Genomic DNA, 18738 nt, shown 5'->3' on the forward strand with positions numbered 1-18738 from the left:
GCCCTGAAAAGCAACCTGGTAAAGGAGTCTGATGCTGTACACACAGTATATTGTACTTTATCATATTATATATATATATATATATATATATATATAAAAATCAATCAAATTATTATGAACACTAAAGCTTACTATTAGTACTCAAATGAGTGCTAGTTATTTTTGAGTCATAAGTGGTATAAAATCTTTGAGAAACATTGTGTTAGTGGTTTATAAAGCTGAATTTGACAGAGGAGCTGGGCAAGACCCTTTACCACACCAACCCAATGAAAAACATAATTGACGAATACATATGTCAGCTGTAGCAAACTGTTGGATTCCAGTTGGAGAAAAGTTCATGGCATTGCTTTTCCACTCGATTGCAGAAGTTGTAATTAAATTCTAATTAGTCTATTATTGGTGAAAAAAAATAAAAATAAAAACATCAAACCTGTCAATTATTGTACACACTCAGATTCGCAGATGAGGCCTGATATCGCCATTGTTGCTGTCCTGTTTCATGCTTCAATTGACGCACTCAAACTGGACACAGAGACAGATAGAGAGAGACAGAGAGACAGAGAGAGATAGAGAGACAGAGAGAGACAGAGAGACAGAGAGAGACAGAGAGAAGAGAGAGAGAGACAGAGAGAGAGAGAGAGAGAGAGAGAGAGAGAAGAGAGAGAGAGAGAGAGAGAGAGAGAGAGAGAGAGAGAGAGAGAGAGAGAGAGAGAGAGAGAGAGAAACATAGTGAGTCATCTCGACAATCATTGCCGTGCTTCTTGGGCTCGGTGTCAACATTGATGCCGCAAGGGAGGCAGACAAGAAAGAACAGTGATAAGAGAGCAAAGGCCTTGCCGGACAACACTGTCTCTTTAATGGCGAGCCGGTAGAATGTGTTTGGATTAAGAGTTGTGGGGAGGACAGGTGGTGAGGGTGTCCATGTGTGTGTGTGTGTGTATTTGGGGGGCGTGGAGGCAGGTTTGTTGCTCTCCAAGTCGCCCAGGAGCATTGTGGGTCCACAAGATTTTCACTGCACATTCCACAACGCTTTGTGCAGCAATACCTGACTCACACGCCTCACAAAACAAGCATGCCTGACTCATTACGTGTTTTGCTTGGAGCCCATTTCAACATATGACCCACAATTTGACAATGTTCCACCTCTTTCACCGAGATATAAGACATCGAGGTAGGGACACTATTTGTTTGCCTCTCTTTCACACAGAGCCCAGCGAAGGAAGAACACAGCGAGTCTACTCGCAAATTTTCCTACAACGAAGCCATGTTTAATCCAGGAGATATGTCCCAAGGCCTAAAATGTTTGCCCCTTCTACATACCTTAAACACTTTTAAAACTTTTTAAAAAAATAAGTTTGTAAACATATTCAAACAACTGCCAAATAATTGCATGTTGTGTGTAGTGTCTGTGTATTCAGTAGGTGCTCTTAAGAGGCGGAGCGTAGTGCGGTAGAGTGCGACATCGGCTAGTGTGTCTATGAGTGTCTCGTCCTTAGCTATGGCAGTGAGTGTGCTCATTGTGTTTAAGTTTTAGTGTTCTGCCGGGGTTCAATAAATCACTGAAAGTTGGATTGATGCGTGTGGCTCTCCTTACCCACATGCAAAAGCATCACAATAAGTATACTGTGACAAAACGACCCTTAAAAAAAGTAACAAGAGAATGAACGAAGAATTGCGATATACCCGCCTTCAAGACTCTAAGGTGCCACAAGATGGCACTTTGGTAATAGTTAAGCAGTACGTGGTATCAAGGAAATATGAGTGATTTTCGAATAAAATTCTTGACAGACCGATGAGCAATAAAATAAAATACTTTGTGTTCAGTTACTTTGTGCCACCCTGTACCAAATAGCCTATGGAACTGTAATACAATATCATCATTAGTCATTAACTTTGTGTGTGGGTGTGCGTGGGTGTTTGTGTGTGTGTAGTGTAGTGTTCGGCTTTTGGATCAAGCAGAATGTAGAATTGGCATCCCCTTTACGCCGGAACAGTTTTGACTGTGTTACAGTGGAGTTTTTGACATTTTGCTGTGAAGAACCTTGACAGCAAAGGATACAGAAGTTAAAAGTCTATTTTCACACTTGGGAAATGATTCTTGATATTGTCAGAAGACATGAACTAAGCAACTCCTGGCAGGAACAGCGACGCACCTTGTAAGCTGGGGCCAGGACCTCATCACTCATTAACCTAGAGGGGGTTGGTCGAATTTCACCACTGTTGACAAATGTGACTCACTGGCTTTGTGCATCACACAACTGAGGGTGGGGGGACGCAAGGGGTGGGGGGTTGGGGTCAGACGAATCACATGGCAGGCGGTTGACCTTCGAGGAGACGGCCAAGACAAGATAGAGCCTATCTGGGAGTGAATGCCGACCTAGAGCGATAGCAGCCAGACGCCCACTTCAAGGAGAGTCTGTCGAGGCCGACGCCATCAACAAGATGAGATGCGAGCCTTTTCATTGATCCACTTTGAGTTGGGGAAAAAAGGGGAAAAAAAACAAAGAAAAAAGCGCAAGTCATTGGATGCTCATGGAGTTCTGGAGTCTAAATCGGAAATGAAGTAGTGGTCCTGAGAGTTTGCATATTCTACCTGGTCCTCTATGGGCACATCAGATTCCTCCCACATTCTAAATTACTGTACATACATGTTGAATTCACACTTACTTGTCAATAGGTATGAATGGAATGGTACAAACATAATGCGACCTGCGAAGGCCCGGCAACCCGTACAGAGTGTACCCAGCCTTTCAACCTCAGTCAACTGGGATAAACTCCAAATCACCTGTGCCCCTCAAACTGTTTCCCAACTTTTCTTGTCTTGTGTACCCTCTGAACATGTGTCATACCATAAGTACCCCCTCTTTCGTGCATGTTGATGATTCTCCAAAAGTACCGGTAGAACTGAACTATTGAATGAAAATCATTTTATTTCATCTCATTAATTACAACATTTAATTGCAGCTCTATGGGGCCACAAGCCAGTGCAATCTGTAGGCCAGTCCGAAGCCTGGAAAAATGGTCATGCGTCTACAAGGGCATCCGGCTTTAAACTTTGCAATACAAATATGAGCGTTCATCTAATGAATCCCATACAGGATCGGTCGTGGCTCGAGTTAACAACGGCCACCCCCGGCACCATTAACCTGCACGGTTCAACAACTGTGTGTCAAAGACAAAGAAAAGGAGGAAAACGGATTTGTCGCCAGAAGAAAAACAGGAATGCACAGAGCGTACAACTGAGTGTAAGGACTTTGAATTTTGGGACTATGACAGGAAAAGCTCTGGATTTGGTTGACATGATGATTAGGAAAAAGGTTGATATAGTGTGCATCCAAGAGAGCAGGTGGAAAGGTAGTAAGGCTAGAATTTTAGGGGCAGGGTTTATATTATATTACCATGGAGTAGATGGGAAAAGAAATGGAGTAGAGGTTATTTTAAAGGAAGAGTTGGCTAAAAATATCTTGGAGGTGAAACGAGTATCAGATCGAGTGATGAGGCTGAAACTTGAAATTGAGGGTGTTATGTATAATGTAATGAGCAACTATGCCCCACCAACAGTATCTGACTGAGAACTGAAAGACAAGTTCTGGAAGGAACTAGATGGAAGTAGTTCTGGCCATCCCAGACAGAGGGAGAGTTGTGATTGGTGCGGATTTCAATGGACATGCGGGCAAAGGAAACAGGGGCAATGAAGAAGTGATAGGTAAGTACGCTGCAAAAAGGATGGAAATGGCAGTAGTGAACATTTTTTTCCATTTTCTATCCATGAATGAGTTTGCCTTCTTTTTTTCCCATTGTCTTCTTCTTGCATATGGAACAGCAAGAAGAAGGCAAAATAAAATAAACACAGCCACGTACTGACAAACGTGGATAAATGGACGAAACATGATTTTAGTAAATTGTCTTCTTGTCTATCCGGGTACACTTGCTGGAATGCACACATTTAATCAACCTGCTTAGTCAATGACTAAGAATAATTACTTATCTCAGAAATAAATTAAAATGTTTTTATCCAGGTTTCGGGACTGTTATTTTAAAACATTTATTAACCATGAAAGAATTTAATTATATATATTATGGACCATAATATTTAAATGATGTAACGACTACTTTTAATTACTCCTGTACGACTTGCTAAAACATCCATCCTTCATTTTTCTGTACCGCTTATCCTCAGTACGTGTGCTGAAGCCTATACCAGCTACCTTTTGGCGAGGGGCAGGGTACACCTTGAACTGGTCCCCACCCAATCACAGGGCACGGACAAACAACCAATCATTCACACTCACGTTAACATCTATGGGCAATTGAGAGTTTTCAATTAACCTACCCTGCATGTTTTTGGGATGTGAGCAGAAACCAGAGTACTCAAGATCACCCACGGAAGCACAGAGAGTACATGGAAACTCTACAGAGGCGCGACCAGGATTTGAACCCTCATCCTCAGAACTGCGAGGCAGATGTGCTAACCAGTCGTCCGCCATGCTGCCTTGCCAAAACATGACTAAAGAAATTAAATATCAACATTATATATCTTTACCTGGTCTTTTCAGTCTTATGAACACAGACAGACATACACTCGTAATTATGATACTGTACGTGACCACAAGACATTCCTTCACTTTGAAACAAGCCACTTTTGGTATGGCAACACAGCCATTCGCCAGTGACTATGGTCCATGTAGTTATGCTGTGCCCACTTGTTGCTCTGGTAAACTCCTGACAAGGTTGCTCAGTCCACTAGTGCGAAAGCGGGTGAGTGCTCAAATCAACAACCAGCGTCTCTTGCCACATTAAAAAAAAAAAAAAAAAAAAATGCTGCTAAATCATCAAATTTTTTAATGCATGTACTTGTAGTATTTTTTTCAGTAATCTAATATTGGATGACAGTAAAAAAAAAAAAAATACGGACTACATAATCTATTCTGTAACGCCTCCCTGAGCCTGTTACCTACCCCTGCATCGTCCTCACGTACCCAGAAAATGGATAGAAATATCCCGTTTGGAGCTTGGGAATTACAACCTTAAAAACAATAATAGTAATAAACTAAACCTGGTGTTTTTTGGTATCCTTTTCTGCTAATTATAACTTATACTCACAAAGATATTTCAGTGCTGGATTGCAAGTTGCTGGTTCAACCAGTAAAAAATGTTTTTTTAGTGCTTTTCTGTGGCCGGCATGATTGTATTTTGGGGAAGTCACTTTGTATATTGATTTGATTTCTGACTTCTCCAACCGGTTTCAGGAAATGCAGCAGAGGACGACGGACATTGCCAAATATAACATGCAATGTTTTGTGTGTGTGTGTGTGTGGGGGGGGGGGGGGGGGGGGTTGAAGCAAAAATGTTAAAGTTGTTTTCGCCCTTGGAGGAATGCAAGCATGGAGTAAATTGCACTGAACAATTCCAAAGCCACGGTGACCCTGTATACGTTGCAAGAGCAGTGATTTAGTCACGTTGTAAATTTCTGACCAGAGGTTTGACCATTGCCTCAAATTGTCCACATGAGAAAATAGTCTGAGAGACAGCTAGAAATGCTGAAACATCTTGTCCGATTTAATTGTTTAGGGGTACGGCTCCCCTGTGGAGGCCTGCCATGAATAGGGGAAATCCACGAGTAATTGACACCACCAACCAGGTTTGTAATTGCCTTAGATGCAGCCAAAGTACTTTTTTCCATTATACAAGAATATGGTCTCACTAAATAAAACACCTTTCACTTCAACGTAGATCCCTGGATGCCGCCAAAATAATTCTTTATATAAGACACTGCTTTGGCTTGAGTACAAAAGAGCAAATAGGTGGGTTTTCAGTGAATAATAGAGATACTGTATATGCAATCCAAATTCACAAATGCCTAATTGCAAATATGTGGGGGTTCACTGAAGTTACTTCAGCAGTTTTTTTTTTTTATTGGCGTGTTGGACCATATGTGGGTATGTATTCAAGAAAACAAATAACATAATAATTTCATGCATTTTATTCTATGGTCTCCCAAGTTACAATCTGCAGTGAAGACACCAAGAGGCACTAGGTGCTCAGTTTGATAACCAGGACTATTTTTAGCAGGATTCACTTTGAGTCCTAAAAAATAAAATAGTGGATATCCAATTACTTAAATGTCATCAAAAAATTTGCAAAATCTGGCTGCAAGTCATCATTATTTTTAATAATCATTTAACCTGCTGATTATACTTTCAATTATTTGACAAATATGATTTCTTTAAATTTCCATCCTTACACAGCAAATCTGTTCAAATTGACAGTGTAGAAAGTGCAAAACCAAATGATGAGTCATAACAACAAAACATAAAACACTACGAAATCCTCTATCATTATAGTAGCATTTAACAAAATTAAACAGTTTTGGTTATCCTGATAGACCTGAAACACGAGCGGTTTAGTCTGATTTGACTTCAGTGACAGTGAGACAAAAAAATGAAATGTTCGTTATTGTATGTAAACTTCTGGCTTCCACTCTGAGTGTGTGTGTAATCGATATACCGTAATTCCTGCAGAGCGCACCAGGTTATAAGCCTCACCGAGTAAATTTGTAAAGGAAATACCATTTGGTACATATATACGCCGCAGCTGCGTAAAAGCCGCAAGTGCCCACATTGAAACCCACATTCAAACACGAGATACTTACAAAAACTGTACACAGAAAGAGTTTAATGCTAGCGCGGTGCTAACACTAACAGGGCCAGTTAAAATAAAACTTGCAGAAATTAAAAATGCAGAAATTAGCTGCATCACCGCATAAACCGGAGGGTTGAAAGCGTGTGAAAAATGTCACGGCTTGTAGGCTGGAAATTACGGCACACACACATACACACAATTTCCCTAACGAATATCATTTTTCAATTCAAAGGATGACTTCATGCAACATCAGCGTACAGACATACGCACTGATGCATTTGAAAAATGCACACACACTAGTCAAGCTCGTTATGCAAAGGCAGCGGTGAACAATCAGATGTACCTGGTGTACACACGCAAAATGATTACACGGTATCCTTCTTGCAGCTCTCAAAATGAATATTCACAAAAGGAAACCAATGTAAAAAAGTGTAAAAGTGTTGTGGTTTCGATATCCCGAACGAGCCTAAAAATTCCCACCGACAGTAACAGTTTTACACCACATAATATGCCAGGGGCGTGGTTCAGTCACGCGTACACTCCGCAGCGGCATGGCCGTGGCGACTTCCTCGCCGGTGCTACTGGACCTCGTTGACTCCTGATTATGTTGTGTATTTAAGATTTGTTTTTCACGCCACTTGTTGCCAGATCGTTGTGTATAAGCGTGTGTTCTCGAGCGTCAGCTAGCATAACTGTCTCGTCCCATGTCATATAGGATTACTGAGCCAAATCAAGTCAAGTTACGTTTTCATGTTTTGCCATGTCCGATTTTTGAAGGTTTCATGTTTTTTGGACCAAGCCTTTTGCCTTGTTAGACTGCCTTCCCATGTATGACCTCTGCCTGGCAATAAACCTTACTATAATCCACGCTTATGTATCGGCTTCCTGCATCTGGATCCTACCCTCCGCCCTGTTCGTGACAAAATCAAGTTTACTTATCATCTCTGCTAATATTACGGTGTTTCACAATGCGAGACGCCATCATGAATTTTGATTTCGTTAAGCATGAGAGAGTGTGAATTGACGGGAACTGACAAGAAAATGCCGGCACCATGTGCTGGACAGGGAGTAAAAATATTCTGTTTAAAAAAAAATAAAAATAGCCACGACCCCAGTTCTAAAATGTAGGAAATCAGAACCACAACAATTGGGGGGGGACCTTATCTTCAGTCCCTAAAATGTCAACACAAAGTTCTTTGGCAGGTTTTTGACTTTGTAAACTTGGTTGCAGAACAAGGGTTTCCTGACTTTTTCTAGGTATAAGAGCTAGATGATGAATAAGAAAGAAGAAATATGTATGAAAGTATGGGGAACCCTCAGAGAATGTGAGAATGTGTCAAAATGTGAGAACCTTAAAGCCCAAGTGTCATCCCTATAAGTAAGTTTCTTTCAAGCTTGTCCCTTTCGGGGTCGCCACAGCGTGTCATCTCAGAAGAACGCACATATGTTTGGCACAATTTTTACGCCGGATGCCCTTCCTGACGCAACCCTTCTCAGGGAGTGGAGGCCTATAACCATTCTAAAATACATATTGAAATGAAAAATACATATAACAATATTCACTTCAATGTCTAAACGAAAAAATAAGTATGAGCGGAGAGAGAGTCATCCATGCTCAAAGTTGCGGAAGTGTCATTCGAAATCAAGTGGTCGCCATATTTGCTGCATCTACTGTCTGAGACGTCACCCCGGAAATTCGCCATTGAAAACACGCTGTGGCCTCTACTATGGGAGACGCCCCTTCAGACACTGAAGCTCTTTTCGAAGAAGAGAACATCTCACAATCAAGTGAAGTGTCCGGGGCAATATTATCCTATTGTTTCGAGCCATATTTAGATTATATGCGGAGAGCTTGTAACTAACAACAGACTCCCAGACGGTATGTATGAGCCAGCCTAGCTTCGGCGACAGCTAGTCCGCTCACCTACTATGAAACACGGAAGCAACACGAAGAAACAAAGTGCTACCTTCTCGCAGGTAAAACTAATAGAAAGAAACGAGTCCACTTGAGGGCGGTTCTGCCATGTACGTCACGTCCTGCTTTTTGTCAAAAACAAATCCCTCGAGAGGGTTTTCATGGTGGGAGGTACAAAAAGCCATACACGTCAAAATCATGTTTTGTGGTGGAAAAACGGATGGGTCCATACCGGCTGCCGTTTTTTCATTCATAATAAACTAAAAATTTTCCATTTCATGACAGTGGCACTTTAAAGTAAATGAAAGATTAGAACCGTTAATGGGATGCTTACATCATCAAAAGCAGTGTTGCAGCAACTATTTTTTGAACAAACAGCTAATATTAAGAGATGCGGACATGTGTGGAACAGTGATGCCCCAGTGCCAGTACACATAAATATATACACCCGCTGATGAATGACGCAGGACGCTCATTTAGACAATGGCCCTTTTTCCCCTAAAAATTAGTCCGTTACCAAAGTTCAGGCACCAGAGGGCAAATGAGAGGCCAACACAACACACATGACCTGTGATGGAATAAAACAACAGAAGTGCTCCCCGCCACCACAACCACAGTGGAAATTTTAAGCCTTATTCAATCTGTGTAATTAATCGATATGGTGATGTAACCTGACATGTTTAAAACCACTTCGTAAAAAAAATTCCCCTTCATCAAACAATACGCTTTGGATTGATGGTACTATTTTTTTTTTCCACATAAAAGTACTGCCCACCAACTGTTCTTGTCGGCTCAACGTTTTTTTTTACCCCCCCCAGTGATTGACATTGACATGCAAGCTCTGCAAGTCTGCAGAGATTTCCTGCTTTCAAACAGACACTGAATCAGCAAACAAGCCAATGCCAACTTTCACTCTCTTGGAGCAGAAGGCAATGATGTCAGTGAGCGGGAGCCACTACGTCAAAAGGTTACATTGGAACGCCATGAAGATCAATGAAACGCAGCGGATAAATGATGAAGAGCATCCTCACTGTGATGAATAGAAACTGTTCAGTCAATCATCGGTGTTGTTTTGTAATGTTTTAAGCTCGTGAGGAATTAACGTCTCAGGCAAGTTGCAACCCGCTGGGAGGTTAACGAATGCTGCATTATGTACACTCTCTTAACGCTCCTGCTTGGACTGGCCCCGCCACCCTGGTGTTTGCCGCGCAAAACGTCACAGGTCTGCAACATCCGACGACGCCGCGTCCATCCGCCTATCACAAGCCCCCAACCTGCTGGTTGGCCTCTGCTTGTTTTGTTGCCAGGGCAACCATCTTACAAAGCCACAAACGCGAAGGCTGCTATTTGTCTGCAAGCTCGCCCAGCCACCACACGGTATACTTTACCCCTCCACAGCCACAGGACGGCGGCTATGCAGATCACAGATGCAAGCGGAGTAGTTTGCACTTTATCGAGGGAAGCGAAACGCTTTGTCATTCGTAGACGTCTGTGTTCAGAGATGACAACACAAAGTAACCTCACGTGCCGGACAGGCCAGGCAACGAAAAAACACACGACAACAAGTACATATGTGTGAGGAGGAGGGAGCTCATGTGAACCATAGTGTTGGGACACACCTCTGAGTCATTGAATCAATCCATCGAAGGTGAGAGGTAGTTATCCATCTTTCATATAAAAATCCTGCAAAACTGGCACATTAACAGAATATACGTGACATAGCAGTTTATTCACAAACCAGCGCAGCAGAGTGTTGTTGTGATTTTAGGCAAATTCACAGCAATTCGGAATCTCTCAGTGACATCACTGGAGGAGTGTGTGACTACACTTGTTGAATAGAGTGACAGAAAGGAGTGTGGGTGTTCAACTTTACACCATAACGATAACATTGCCGAGACGCTCTCATCTGATATAGTAAACACTGAATATGTACCAAGAATAAGCCCAAGCCACAAAAAAAAAACACTTAATTGATGTCGAGCCCAAAATACATTTATAATTTAACTCATAAGTATACCACAAACTGTGATGCCAAAACACTGAAATATTATATTTCAAACTCATCTTAAAACATTACTCTTAAAGTTGAATGATCATTTAACTTTAAAAAAAACATTAAAAATACACCAGAAATGTGACAGCACGGTGATGCAGCTGTGGAACGTTGGCCTCACAGTTCTGAGGACCGGGGTTCAAATATCGGCCCCGTTCAAATTCAGGTGAAGTTTGCGTATTCTCCCCGTGCCTGCGTGGGTTTTCTCCAGGCACTCCGGTTCCCTCCCACATCCCAAACACATGCATTCATCGGACACCCTAAATGGCCCCTAGGTTCGATTCTGAGTGCGACTGTTGTCTGTCTCCGTGTGCCCTGCGGTTGGCTGGCAACCAGTTCAGGTTGTACCCAGTCTCCTGCCTTTTGACAGCTGAGATAGGCTCTGGCACTCCCGTGACCCTAGTGTGGATAAGCGGGTCAGAAAATGGATGGATGGACACCGGAAATGAATGTATACACCAGTCACATGATGGATCATCAGTTTTAGGACCTGCAACTGCTTTTCGTCTTCCTATAAATGAGACTCACCGCTCACTTCCTCTTCCACTTGCCCACCTCAACTTCTTATCCTCAGACGAAAGACTCAGCCTATACAACATTCAACTTGCGACAACATTGGCCATTATTTTTCATGTATTTCACTACAGAATAAATATATAAAATGCAAGTGAACTGGAAGGACAAAGGAGGAACAAAGAATTTCCTCACAAATCTTTTCACCATAATTAAAAATGTGTTAACGGTGGGTACATTTTTAGGTCATGTATAATAGTCAATTTAATTTCCCATTAGCCAGGTTAGTCATGCAAAGGTTTACAGCACAAGTCACTTCGGCTCCCTGCCTAGGCAAAATATTGCTCCTCCCTGATATACAAAGGTGATTTTGTGAATAGTAAACCACATATAGGTGGCGGTTCACTGTAGACACTCTAAGAGAAGTAAAAACACGCTGCAAGATTTTTTCCTTTCGCATGTGTGGCGTCTTTCACATTTAATAGATCATTTAAGACGCTAAAAACCAATACGTGTACCAGGCTTGAGCCGAGCCTCAATATCAAAACAAGGAAGTGGCGGTTGGTGTTTGCATGGCGGGTCAACGGTCGCATGCTTTCTAAGGCGTGCTTGGAGGTCTGCCAACTAGAGCAAGGGAATGTCTGAAATTGCAGTCTCATCATCATCTTCAGATAGCAGGCTGATGGGGAGAAAACAAGCATCCCCCTCAAGTTCACAGAGGCATTCATGACACTTTTTTGTCAACTTTTTAATCGTCTGATTTCAGCATGAACGCCTCCCACTCCCATCGTTACCGTTAATTTGATGGGCTACCAGCCGGCTGTTTGCTGCCACAGCTGGAGAACTGCATTTCCGTTTGGCGAACCAACCGTGTGTTAAAAAAAAAAAAGTGCTGGTGTGTCGCAGGAGAGCAGATGGCCACAGCAGCATCCGCACAACAACGACAAGAAGAAAACAACTTCGGACAAGAGTTAAGGGCTCTAACGATGCCAGGTATCCAATTAGACCTTGGCGGCGTGCTAGCATACCTGCCCGTGTCTCTTGAAAACCAGCAGGTCGTTGCGCTGGTTGGTCTTTAAACTCGTGCTTCTGACACGCACAAGCGCATGACTACAACAAACATGCGTTGTTTACTTTGTGTTGGTGCCCTCAACAAGATGGCAGCACGCCCCTGTTGCACGCACATTTTTTTTTTTTTACACATTATGACAGGAATGGGCAAATTCTTCCACAGAAAAATGGACAGTAGCTCATACAGTTTATGAAAGATGCTTAAAGCAAATAAATGTGTTATATGTCATCATATATTACTCAGTTATTTTTTTTATTAACTATATTTATCTTAAATAAAGGGGGTGGGGAGTCTATTATATTAGAATCAGAATCAGCTTTAATGGCCAAGTATGCAACAACACACAAGGAATTTGGCTCTGGCAGTTGGTGCCGCCCTGGTACGACATTCATGTTGAGTGCAGAGAAGAAAAACAAACTAACAAGAATGATGAACAATAGATATTCAGTTAAGAGGGAACAATTAATTACAAGAGTCACAGTTATGCAAAGATGGAGAGTCTTCTGGCATTTAGAGCAGTTAAGACTCCCCACATTATGTTAAGATTGTACAGAGTGGCCTTACCCTTTTGCGGTTCACCGTTATAGACAGTGTAATGACAATTGTGCAAAGGGAGCAGTTGAAAAAGTGACGAATCGTGCGATAGTCTACATTGTAAATTAGTAATACTGATTGGAGCAGCAGGATGTGAGCGTGTGTCCCAACAATGGCACAAGGCAGACAAATGCTTTCTTTCTTAAATTGAAATATGTGAAGTCTCTTGAAAGAAAACTTGTACACATTTTTTTGATGAACTTTGAAAAAATAAATAAAAACTGTAATATCTTGTATCATTTAAATTGGGAAATTTTTATTGGAATTAAAATTGCATGCTCTCTTTCAACATTTTAACCTTTTCTCATAGTCTTTTGGGTTAGTTTTGGGTGGTGTGACGATAACCGCTGAGCAGGAAAGCCAACTTGCAGGGACGTGGTTGGAAGGTACCATTCTATCAATTATCCCATCGATCAAGCGAATAAAAATATATATTCAGCATTATTAAACGCACTAACATGCACCTGAGTGAGAGGTAAATTGGTGGGAAAGTAGCTGTCTTTAGTCTTGATGTAAAGACAACGTCAGCAGTAACACCTTCTGAGAGCAAGTTTTGATTTCATATTTCATTTGACAAATAGCATAGTTTTTTACAGATAACGAGTGGGAAAAATACTAATTCAACAAACTAGAGGAGTCCAGTCGCCTCGATTCAGCCTTTGCGGATTAGCATTACCTGATGGATCGAGAACCTACACAAAATCGAATTACAACCTTTCCTATTTTCTGTCAATCAAAGGTAAAAGCTGACATTTGTCACAATTCTCATATCGCACCTCATTTGATACACGGTGTTCCTAATATTGTGGCCTGTGGTTGTAGAGTACAGTTCACTAATGTTTTTTCTTCCTATTCATAGATGAGATTCAATTACACAAAGAATTCACTGATTGTTTGTCACAAGCTGTTCCTTTCCAAATCAGTTGTAGACAGAAGTTACGGGAAGCTGTGTGCTCCCCACCAATCATGTGATCTCACTTGCATATTTCATCTGCACTGGCTACCATCTCTCCAATTGCAACCAAATAAGGTAAAAACTGCTTGATTAAAAATCTAAATGATAGGTCACTTAATCCTTTCTTACATTGCATGTTTGAAGTTAAAACATTTCTACAAAACTAAGAACATCTATGAGTTATTGACCTGTCCCTAAACCCATTTATAATTGCAGATATTAATAATTTTAAGCTTTAAATGTGCCCTAAACTATATTCCCAAAATACTCTATCATTTCCAATTACTTTTACATTATCCTTGAAAATAAAATGCTTTAAAGGTGATTTGAGTTTTTCATTAATTACCACGGAAAAATGAATCACAACAGGTGAGTTGACGCATTGTGACTGATTGAATATGGAGGGGTGTACTTCGCTGTGAACCCCCACCTAGCTGTTGTTTGCTATTCACAAATGAGCTGCTCTGTTTTTAGGGCCAGCCAGTGTCAAGCAACACTGTTTACTGTCGCTGTGCCTGTGGTCAGGTCAGGTCAGGGCCAGCAAGGCCTTCTCAGCAGGCCGAAACAGTGACTTACATACTGTATACAGACTAAAATTATACGTTCCATGAAGTTGTATTAATTTACTCCCAACAGCTTTCATTATACGGGATTGCTCTTCCACTGCTTCCACTGCTTTTTATATTGCATGTTGATCTTGCTTGTCCAATCAGATTTTAACCTCTGCTGCCACGTCAATCTGATGTGCCCAACGCCTTCAGAATCAGTCTGGCCCACCAATGTAAATGAAACGTTTACTGGGAGTGGAGGGATAGGGACGACAGATGACACCAAAAGGCTGAAGAGCACTAATTATGATTTATGAAATTTCTCAAGTCGCTTCAACGTAGACATTATGGAAGTAAATAAATGCCACTAGGATTTGAATTTGAAATGCCACAGAAAACAGGATTTGAATTTGAAATGTAAAGTGATCACATTTTCAATAGTTGTATTTCAGTGTAACTTTTCAATGTTAACAATTGAACTGGCTACAGTTCCCTGTTTGAAATTAAACCAATTACAATTCATTGTCTGAAATTCAACTGTTGTTTGGTTGTGACCTGAAGTAACCCTGCCTGGTGCCACCGACAGTGAATTTTAGACAGCGTATTGTAGCCAGTTGAATTTCAGACAGCGGAGTGTAGCAACTATTAAAAATGTGATCATTTTACATTTCAAATTCAAATCCTGTTTTCTGTGGCACTTCAAATTCAAATCCTGATGGCACTTATTTACTTCCATAGACAGCAGCAATAAACAGCGAATGGTTGAATTTTTAATCAAACAATGAAGGAAGGTCCCCCCCATAAAAAAAATGAAAAGGCAAATTCATAACTACCAATTCACAAATATGCCTGGGTTGATTCATTCATTGTTTGCAACGGTACAGTTTATTCAACCAACTCGATTTCACTGAGTCAAAATCCTGGCGCTCAATGATGTCAGCATTTTCCTGTACTCTGATTGGGTGGTCATACCAAAAATCCTTACAGCCAACTTCGATAAGCAAAACCTGTACATCTGCACGAATTATCGTCCCTGGTAAGCATGAGATATTTATTACAATTTTAAAAATGTTTTGTCATGTTACTAACAAAATGTAGATTGTGAACTGACCCACATGATATACACGGGACAATTCTGTACTGGTATATTGTGTTCCTGTATAGAATTGATGGTTTTAATTAGGGCTGACACGATAAAACATGTCTCTATTATTCTATCAATTATCCCATCTTTTGATTGAATAACAGCAGAAAAAAAAGTTTTTACAAAAGTTCATTGCAAAATCTTTTTCCCCCCAGATCACCATCGACTAACCAATTATTTTCATCTATTCATACAAAACCAAATGAACAACAATCAAAAATATCACCTAAGAGGGAGTGACATACTCACTAAATTACTTATACTCATGAAGCTGCTTCAGGTTCAACTAAATGTCAATTACAGGTTACTCATACCACTCCAAAATAATAGTGATTACTGCTGTAATGGATTAACCCCCCCCCCCCCCCCAATTCATTTCCTGGTTTGGTTTGGTTCGTGCCAGAAAAATCGGAAACAATGATCACCGTTCTCCAAAGTAAAACCAAATATCTGCAAATGTCTTGTTGTGATTAAGAAGAAAGAAAAAAAAAACCATAAATCAGTCTGCTTTCATGAAGGACAATAAAAATCTGAGAATATTTATGCTGACAGGTTGAAATCACAAGATTTGGACCATTTTAAGTTTAACCATAATTCTAAATGATTAATCGATTACCAAAACGGTTGGCAATTAATTTGATGATCGAGTTCTCAATGAATCGATTAATTGTGACACCTCTAGTTTCTACTGTTAGTTACAACGCGATGGTGGTGTTATCAAGAAGCGGATTTAGTCGGGTAAATCCTCCCTGAAGGCCCACGAGCGAATGCACTGGCCGCCAATGCGCTCAGCAAGACAATTCGGATCAAGTTGCAAACTCAGTTAGTGGGCTAAATATAGCTAGCCGGGATATGAGAGGTACAGCACGCAGACTGTGTGTGCACTTAAAGCTGTAGCGGCAGCGTTATGGCAACCGTACGTGCAACAGGCTGCTGGCTTGTTGTCATCGTGGACTAAAAATGACACAAAATCACACGCACGGCGGGGAAGACGAGTCAAGAACCGGACGAGCAAGCATGTCACGCTTATTCGCAATCGCCGGGCTGCGTGGAGCATTTTATTTTCTTTTTAAATTGACGACTCTCAAATAACCAGTTATTGGCACCAGCATCAAGTCACGTAAAGAGAAAATGTCAAGTAATATAGCGTTAAAATGTGACAATGTGTCAACAGTGTGAGAGATTTATGTCAAGTCACCGCATGCCCACACCGGCTCTGCGTGGATGTGACAGCCCCCTGTCACCTCACACGGCTCGGCGTAGCTTCACCGCCGTCTTTCCCATAAGCGAGCCGACAGGCTAATACGAAGCGGTGGTTACGGAGCACGGTGCGGTTTATGGCATTCCCCAAAGTGGGCAAGAAGTTAGGGGGGAGAGCCTCTTCTATTGAGATGATGTGTGGGGCTTTTTTTCCTCGGGACGCCAGCCGGTGACATGGAAGCCCACTCAGGCTGGCTGGATGCGTCAGAAGCTAACTGAGCTAGCAAGCTAATTGACCTCCGCACGAGCTAACTCAACTTTTTTTTTAACCACTACCGCACATTTAAGTCAACAAAACAAACAAACAAACAAAAGAGAAAGACGTTTTGACATAAATATGACAGCGTGTGCGTAACACTATGGGTAAAACACGCGGCTTACTCTACCCCATCTGGCCGCTGTGTGACTGACACCCGAGGAGGAAGAAGAGGCCGACGTCACTGCCGACATTCCCCGGAGGTGAAAGCCGCCAACAGCGCTCGCTCAGCCGGCTCGCGTCGCAGCCGCAGTCGCTTCCCTGGTCGCCGGAGTGGAGAGTGGGAGGAGGAGGGGGAGGGTGCACGGCGGTCTCTTGCCCACCACGGCGGCGCCTCGAGCTGGTTATGAGCGACGCGTCTCGTGTCGCTGGAAGTTTGGTCTGAAATTCGGAGATCCGCGCGGTTCACGACTCCCGAGCAGGACGCGTCGTTATCGAGGAGCTGACAATCATGAGAGTGTCCACGCGGGCATCCGTAAGTCACTGCCGAGTGTCACTGCGTGGACTTCCCACAGTGACACTCTCGGGACACTTCATTAGGCACACCCGCGCTGTCTTCAAAACTATGCTTGGTTTTCCCCGACCTTTATTGAGCCAACGCACATATTTCGAGAAGTCTGAAAGCACAAAACGAAACAACAATCTATGAAAAAGCAAACCGATTGAAGTGCGATTTTCCTCTCAATTCCCTCATAAAAAATAAGAAACGTGGTCCTGTGAATTTTGTTTCTGTTGTATGGAATGGCAGCAGGTGGATACTCACGTTCATATTTCCGTCTGCCATCTAGTGGAAAAAAATTATTTAATTCTCCAGCCTGTCACTGTATGTCGCTCCCATAGATAGATAAATTATTTGCTATTAATTGGATGATTTTACCATGCCTCATTTGAGTTCCAAGGGCCATTTAAAACAAAAAAAGGCATTTACGCAAAGTCACTTGATAAACTGGAAGAAACAAAAGTTCTGTATATATTTCTTAATTCGTTTATTTCCTGAGCCACTTATCCTCATAAGGGTCAGAAGCCTATCCTAGGTGTCAACGGGCAGGAGGCAGGGTACACGCTGAACTGGTCGAGAGTCAATCGCAGGGCACATGGAGAGAGACAACCGTCACAATCACGATCACACCTCGGCGCAATTTAGAGTGTCCAGTTAATGTTGGATGTTTTGGGAGTGTGGGATGAAACCGGACTGTCCGAAGAAAACGCACACAGGCACGGGGAGAACATGCAAACTGCACACAGGTGGGCCTGTGAACTGTGAGGCCAACGCTCTAACCAGTTGCTCTACCATGCCTGCAATTCTGAATGTAATCATGTGAACTATGGTAAACAGACATAATGTTCTCCCCTCCACCAAAAAAAACAAACAAACAAAAACTGATAAGATAATGTTTATGTATGTGATCGAATTAAGTAAATTCAAAAGATTTTTTTGGTGTCAATTAAAAGAAGTAAAATTTCAAATGTGTTTATTTTGTATGATGACTAAATAAATTATACACACACACACGCATATAGCGGCACGGTGGAGCTGTAGTGTTGACATCACAGTTCTGAGGACCCGGGTTCAAATCCCAGTCCCCCGGTTGTAGAGTTTGCATGTACTGCCCATGCCTGCGTGGGTTTTTATTTGGCCATCCCAGTTTCCTCCCACATCTAAAAAACATGCAACGTTAATTAGACACTCTAAATTGCCCCTAGGTGTGATTGTGAGTGCGACTGTCTGTCTCCATGTGCCCTGCGATTGGCCGGCGACCAGTTCAGGGTGTACCCTGCCTCCTGC

At 42.0% G+C, this 18738-nt stretch overlaps 1 protein-coding gene across 3 annotated transcripts in view; it reads right to left on the minus strand.

The window, feature by feature from the left end:
- bcl9l (bcl9 like) overlaps nt 1-17695 on the minus strand; it is a 32117-nt gene extending 14422 nt beyond the window's left edge. The window contains exons 1-2 of one of the 3 annotated variants that reach the window (XM_061827312.1): nt 17083-17695; nt 451-522 (exon numbers count right to left, since the gene is read on the minus strand). The gene's annotated coding sequence lies outside the window, so the exon portion shown is untranslated. Of the gene's footprint in view, nt 1-430; nt 523-17082 lie in introns of all 3 variants that reach the window. The other 2 variants (XM_061827311.1, XM_061827313.1) reach the window with 2 other exon arrangements.
- Between the last annotated feature and the right edge of the window lie 1043 nt (nt 17696-18738).

This window comes from Syngnathoides biaculeatus, chromosome 8, assembly GCF_019802595.1.
Source record: "Syngnathoides biaculeatus isolate LvHL_M chromosome 8, ASM1980259v1, whole genome shotgun sequence".
Classification (NCBI taxonomy): domain Eukaryota; kingdom Metazoa; phylum Chordata; class Actinopteri; order Syngnathiformes; family Syngnathidae; genus Syngnathoides; species Syngnathoides biaculeatus.